This window comes from Olea europaea, chromosome 7, assembly GCF_002742605.1.
Source record: "Olea europaea var. sylvestris chromosome 7, O_europaea_v1, whole genome shotgun sequence".
NCBI lineage: Eukaryota > Viridiplantae > Streptophyta > Magnoliopsida > Lamiales > Oleaceae > Olea > Olea europaea.
In genome coordinates, this window is record NC_036243.1 from 2,052,015 (window position 1) to 2,059,720 (window position 7,706).

Consider the following 7,706-nt stretch of genomic DNA (forward strand, 5'->3'; position numbering starts at 1 on the left):
GATTATGCAGTTGTAATTGGGCAGCCTCCAATTCATTTTAGCCGCACTTGCCATTTCTGAAATGTGCCCAAAATGCTTAAAATTAAGCTCCTTCAAAGCACCCTTTAGTTTGCTCAGTTTTTTGCAAAGGATAAATTGTTTTGTCCCTCGTAAGTAAAAATTCCAGCAAGCTCGAATAAGATCATGGAAGTCTTCATGCTTGGTCCACGTGTTAAAAAACTTGAAAGGTCTCTTTGCACCCCCAACACCTATGCAAGGAGAGTGGTCGGAAAGGCAACCAGAAGGTAGAAAATTAGCATCAACATATGCTCCATTTTGCACCCAAATATTATTGACCTTTGCCCTATCAATTTTGCTCCAAACCGAACCATTAGTCCACGTGTAGTAACAACCAATGGATTGCACATCCGTAAGACCCACATGAAAGCAACAATTTGCAAGATCTTTAATTTCATAAGGGGTAACGTCCGCCCCATTACATTTTTCATCAAATTTAAGAACATTGTTGTAGTCACCAAGAACCAACCAAGGCAACAGAGCATTAGCGTTGAACTCCATAATGATATTCCAACGTGGTCGTCGGTTAACCATAGTATGAAATCCATAAACGAAACTCACGAGAAAGGTATAAGATGTTACCTTGCAAGTAGCTTTACAATGAATGATTTGTGGATAAACCTCCATCACATCCAAAAACACTTTAGATGGATTCTACAAAATTAAGATTTGTCCGACTCTATGAGTGCAAAAATTGTTTACATGCATGAAGCCATCAAATTTATTCTGCAAAATCCTCTTCTATTTTCGATCTCCCAACTTCGTTTCCAAAATACCTATAATATCAATGCAATGTTGCTTGGTAAAATCCCAAATCCCATTTTGTTTAAGGGGTAGATTCATACCCCTAATATTGCAAGAAGTGATCTTCATGATGTTGAGGCAACGGATGTACCCTTCTGCTCATCAACTTTTGATCCCGATTTCTTTCTCTCCTCAACTTTGCCTTTTAGCTTTTCATTTCTAGATTTACTAGAAATCACCTCGTTGATGTAGGATGATGAATCTGCCCCAGATTTAGAGGGCACATCATGACCAGATTTTTTCACCCCAACAGCTCGATTTTTCCTACTAACAACCCTCACAAACGGGGCCTCGACCTGGACCAGATTTTCCACCTGCTGGACATCCACATTTTCAGGAACAAGTTGCCCAGAATTTCGGTCAGTAGATTGCCCTTTATGCCCATCCATAGCCGTGGTTTGTTGTACCCCAGTTTCTTGCTCACTACAAGCTGCCTCAATAGGAGAATTTTGGGAATTAGAGGTTGATTTTCTAGCCTGCCCATTTTTCCGTTGGGCAGCCCACGTGGGTTTTCCTTTTCCTTTCTCCCTCCTTCTCCAGAATGTTTATTGTTGCATCCAATAGCTGAATGACCGAAAACTTTACAAGAACCACAAAATTTTGGTTCATGCTCAAAATTGATTTCTTGTTCCCTCAACATGCCATTTGGGAGCCTAATCTTTACCTCCCTCACAAGTTCAATGGAGGCATCAACTTCGACTAGAGCTCTCTCAAATGAGAGGCGACCTCTAATAGCCGTAACTTCATTGATTGAGATAGGTTTCCCAACCTTTGAGGCAATTTTACCCAAGGCGTTCGTGTTCCAAAATTCCAAAGGCAACCCCGGTAAATTTATCCATACCGACATAGTGCTCACATCTTTATCATTGAAATCAAAATAACGTGGCATGATTTTTAGCATTAACGGTCTCCCGTAAACCAAGTATGGGCCCCAGGCAACACGCTTAATCTATCACTATCCATATCGAATTTGAATACCAACCAACCACTCACATGAATGTAATATTTATAGTCCACCTTCCATGAATCACATAATCGGAGAAGAGCCATTTTTCCCGAAAACCTACCGGCGAAATATCCAACAAGCCTGTATCCCCAAGAATTCTCAATGTTATCTTCATCAAACTCACCCAACACAACCTCATTCGATTGATTATGGAAAGGTTTCAACATGATATTTTCCTCCAATTTCCGATTGTCTTTAAAAAGATTAACACATAGGGTTTTTTTCCCACTAATCCCATCATTACTGGTATCCTTTCCATTACTTTGATTCATCAATTTTACTGAATTTGATTCAAAGTCAGATTGCTTAGAATCTGTATCTTCCTCACTAAGAGTTAAAGAAACACTTGGTGAAGGTAAATTTACCAATTTATTCTCCACCAAGTTAAGAATTAAAGAAGAAGTGACACCATCTTCAGAAAGAGGCTGCCGAATAGTCTTTCAATTAAAAGGGGGAAGCCTAGAAACAACCTTCTTCTTTCCCATAGATACTCACAAGATAAAAAAGCCCAAACTGGCCGAGAGAACCTAAAAGAAAGGGTCAAAAAAATAGTCCAGCAAACCAATAAAAAATAGCCCAAGGGGATAAAACCGTTGCTATTGAATCCAGCAACACAGAAAAAAGTCCAGCAACCCAGAAATAAAACAGCCCAAAGATACAGGCCCAACAGGAGGTGTTGGGTCAACAACAGCCCAAAGGAAGCAAGAATAATCTATCAAATGACTGCCAAAACCAGCAAACACAGAGGAAGAAGCTGCAAAACACCCAAAGTCAGCAGAAAGCAGCCCACCTACCACATCCAATGTGAGACGACAGAACGAGAGCATAATGGACCAAGGACCAAGAATTCAAAATCTGTCAACCAACTGAATGCTTACACAATATATACACGAACCAAACTGAAGAACACCAAGAGTAACACAGCATAGGAGATAGAACAGTGTAAGACAAACACACGAGCAAGAAAGGTCCATGAAACCAAGAAGCCCAGCACAAAGGGAAAACAAGCACTGAAACAGGTACCAAAAGCGGCAGAAGCTGGACCAAAACCAAGCACCACACAACAGGCTGAGCCCCCAAATCAAAACCTTAACAATCTTCAACTAGGAGAAAGCCAAAAGAACCTGTAAACCCTGCCTTAAAGGAAAAGAATAATACCATGTGCTGAAGGAGAGTCGAACTGCAAAGAGCTGCCTTGGCAAAACTGAACAAAAAGATGAAAGAAACCAAGCTGCAAAATGCAACCAATACCAAACTGAACCAACTGAAGTAAGAAAACCACAATGGTTAATCCAACTTCAACAAGAGAATGTTAAAATCGGACAAAACACAAGAAAGATCACAAGAAATCTCAGAATGAAAGTGTGCACCAAGTGGGATTTTTCTGTTACTAAGTTGAGAGCATCTCTCTCTAACTCACTTTTTTTCAAAGGAATCTAGTTACCCCATATTTTATTACGCTGAGGAAGGGCTAAAGCCTGTTAGAGCCCATTACATTGGGCTTCAAGATCTATGCTGAGATTGATTAAAGTGTCTATAAGAACCTTCTAGAAAGAAAATATAAGTCTATTCACAGTATTTCTTGGACTTAACAGAGGTTTGATGGGCTTCACTTATTCAAAAAAACAAAAAAGTTCAAAGATCATGGAAAATCATTTACTTACCGATTCTACAAGTTGGTTGACATTCAAAATGTCAAGTGAACTGATGGAAAGCAACATTTCACGACTCGACTGACTTCCACCATCAAGAAATGAGTCATCGTCTGTCAATGCAGTTATAGCCATAGCCTGATTAAAAAACAGTTGTGAGTCGGCATCAAAGGTTAAATAAATATAGAATATGGTGTTATATATTTATGGTATAAATATAAAATGTGAAAGAAATAATCAAATTAGATAAACTGCCAAAGTGGTGGGAAATGTGACATTTGTGTGGGACGTCAGGAGTTCGAATCACTCCCCACGCAGATATTAAAATGTCTTGATTGGACTCTTGGGCTTCCTTGACTAAAATAAATATTTTTTTTCTTTATTATTTAACGGGTAAAACTAGCCAGTATTTTATGACTGTTTGTTTTTGTAACAACCCACTAACTGCCATTAAAACACCCACTACTCAGTCATTAAAATTCTGCATTAACATGGTGAAGATTGTTACTACCATCTTGCCTATATAAACCCATATCTCGTTTTGGGAAAAGACACACAAAGAGAAAATAGAAAAATCATCTTGCATCAATCACTCTTTTCATATTGTTAATTTCTTATATTCGGGTTTTTATATCTATTCTGGAGTACAATTGAGAGTTCTAGAAAAATCATTCGTGATTGCTACACAAGTGGTTTACGATCGTTGTATCCTGGGAGTGATTATCCACGGAGGTCGCAGCAATTATTGACGGGCAATTTCACTTTAGGACATCGTGCTGTCACAAGATTCGATCGGACGATAAGTTTTATATTTCTGCATTATATTGTTCTGATCACTACTACAACTAATTATTTTTTCCAACAATCTAAAGTGAAATTATCTTTATAATTAGTTGCCATGTCTGCTGTAGATATATATGTTCCTAAGTATTCTGAAAAGCCTGAGTTGTTTGATGGAAAGAATTTTAAGAGATGGCAAATGAAACTGCGATTTTATTTGACAACACTTAAAGTCGTTGATGCTATTGAATCAGATAAACCCGATTTTACAATTGCTGATAATCCTACTGATAAGGAAACAGATGATTTAGCTAATTGGGAACATAAAGATTATATGTGTAGAAATTATATTCTGAATTGTTTGACTTTAGATTTGTATGATGTTTACTACTCGTGTAAATCTGCAAAAGAGTTATGGAATTCATTAGAAAAGAAATATGCTACAGAAGATGCTGGAACCAAGAAATTTGTTGTGGGAAAGTTTTTAGATTTTAAAATGAATGATGTCAGAACTGTGGTTAGTCAGGTTGAAGAATTGCAGATTATAATTCACGAAATTATTGCTGAAGGATATAAAATCTGTGAGGGCTTTCAAGTGTCAGCTATAATTGAAAAATTGCCACCTTCTTGGAAAGAGTATAAAAATAGTTTGAAGCATAAGAGAAAAGAAATGTCCTTAGAGGATCTGATTATCAGACTTCTGGAAATATCCTTAATTTGAAGGATGTCCTTTATGTACCTGATATTAGGAAAAATCTAGTATCTGGATCTATCTTAGTAAAAAGGGTTTTAAGATTGTATTTGAAAGTGGTCAAGTTGTACTGTCTAAGGGTGGTTCCTTTGTTGGGAAAGGGTATGCAGATGAGAGTCTGTTTAAACTCAATGTCTCTGTGATTAGCAATAAAACATCTAGCTCTTCCGTTTACTTGTTGGATTCTTATTATTTGTGGCATGCTAGACTTGGACATGTTAATAAAACTTCTATTAAAAAATTAATGACTTTGGGAAACATTCCCAAAATCGATAATTGTCCAAATTCAAAATGTGAAACGTGTGTTGAATCTAAATATTCTAGAAAACCATTTCCTCGTGTTGATAGGACTACTTCGGTCTTAAGTTTAATACATTCTGATTTATGTGACTTAAAAGGATATGTTACTCGTGGTGGAAATAAATATTTCTTAACTTTCATTGATGATTATTCTCGATATTGTTATATTTATCTACTTAGGAGTAAGGATGAAAGCTATTCAAAATTTATTTCCTATAAAACTGAAGTAGAAAATCAGCTAGATAAAACTATTAAAGTTTTAAGATCTGATAGGGGAGGAGAATAAACAGGAGATTTTGATAAATTTTGTGTTGAGAATGGTATTATTCATGAGACTACTCCACCTTATTCTCCACAATCTAATGGTGTAGCTGAAAGGAAAAATCGAACCCTTAAGGATATGGTCATATCAATGCTAAGCTCTTCTGGATTACCTTTTAACATGTGGGGAGAAGCACTTCTTACTGCATGTTATATTCTTAACAGAATTCCTAGTAAGAAAAATAATAAGTCTCCTTATGAAATGTGGAAGGGGAGAACACCTTCATATAAATATCTTAAAGTGTGGGGGTGTTTAGCTAAAGCTTCTCTTCCAGCACCTAAGAGAACTAAACTTGGTCCGAAAACTGTTGATTGTGTTTTTATAGGGTATGCTTTTCATAGTAATGCCTACAGATTTTTAGTCATTGACTCTAAAAATAATTTGATTGAAAAGAACACAATATTTGAAACTAGAGATGCTGAATTTTTTGAAAATAGATTTCCGTTTAAAGAAAAGTCTGAAGGATCAAGCAGTTCTTTTAGTATTCCTCCTAGTGTTAGAGAGGAGCCATCTGAATTAGAAGAAGCTGAAATTAGGAGAAGCAAAAGACCTAGGACCACTACTTCTTTCGGTCCTGACTTTATAACCTAGTACTTTTGGTGAAACTATGTTTTCACCAGATTCTATATTTTGGAAGGAAGTGGTAAATAGTGAATATGATTCAATTATGTCTAATAATACTTGGAAGTTAGTGGACTTACCTCAAGGATGTAAGACAATTGGGTGCAGATGGTTGTTTAAGAAAAAATTTAAACCTGATGGTTCAATTGATAAGTATAAAACAAGACTTGTAGCTAAAGGCTATAAACAAAAGGAAGGAGTTGACTTCTTTGATACTTATTCACCCGTTACTAGGATTACCTCTATTAGGATGTTAATTGCAATTGCCTCACTGTATGATCTTATTATACATCAAATGGATGTCAAAACTGCATTTTTAAATGGAGACTTAGAAGAGGAGATTTATATGGATCAGCCTGAAGGATTTGTTGTAGAAGGCCTTGAGGATAAAATATGTAGACTTAAAAAATCCCTTTATGACCTTAAACAAGCTCCTAAACAATGACACGAAAAATTTGATACAGTTTTGACATCAAGTGGTTATGTAATAAATGAAGCAGATAAATGCATATATAGCAAATTTGAAAATAATTGTGGTGTGATAATTTGCTTATATGCTGATTATGGGAACTAGTTTAGATGTGGTTAATAAAACTAAGCGGTTTCTAAACAAGCACTTTGAAATGAAAGATTTGGGTGTTGCTGATGTTATTCTAGGAATCAAAATAGTAAAACATTCTGAAGGAATTCTTTTGACCCAATCACATTATGTAGAAAAAGTGCTTAAGAAGTTTAATCAATACAACTGTATTCCTGCTAAAACACCTTATGATGCAAGCCGTCATTTGAGAAAACATTCAGGTCCTAGTGTTTCCACTTTAGAGTATGCTAAAGTAATCGGCAGTCTCATGTATCTCATGAACTGTACAAGACCTAATATAGCATATGCTGTCGGTAGACTTAGCAGGTATACTAGTAATCCTAACAATGAACATTGGGATGCTCTTATTCGAGTCTTGAAGTATTTGAGATACACTCTAGACTGGGGAATACATTATACCAAATTCCCTGCTATACTTGAGGGATATTGTGATGCTAATTGGATTTCCGATACCAATGAAAGTAAATCTACAAGTGGATATGTATTTACATTAGCAGGCGGAGCTGTCTCCTGGAAATCCACTAAGCAAACCTGCATTGCTAGATCTACTATGGAATCTGAGTTCATAGCTTTAGATAAGGCAGGTGAGGAGGCTGAATGGTTAAGGAATTTTCTTATGGATGTTCCTTTGTGGTCTAAACCATTTCCAACCATTTCAAAACATTGTGACAGTCAAGCAGCTATCTCAAGAGCTCAAAATTCATCCTACAATGGAAAGTCTAGACATATTCGTAGGAGGCACAATACTGTGCGTCAGCTGCTTAAGGATGGGATTATGGCTATTGACTATGTGAAGTCAAGTGATAACATTG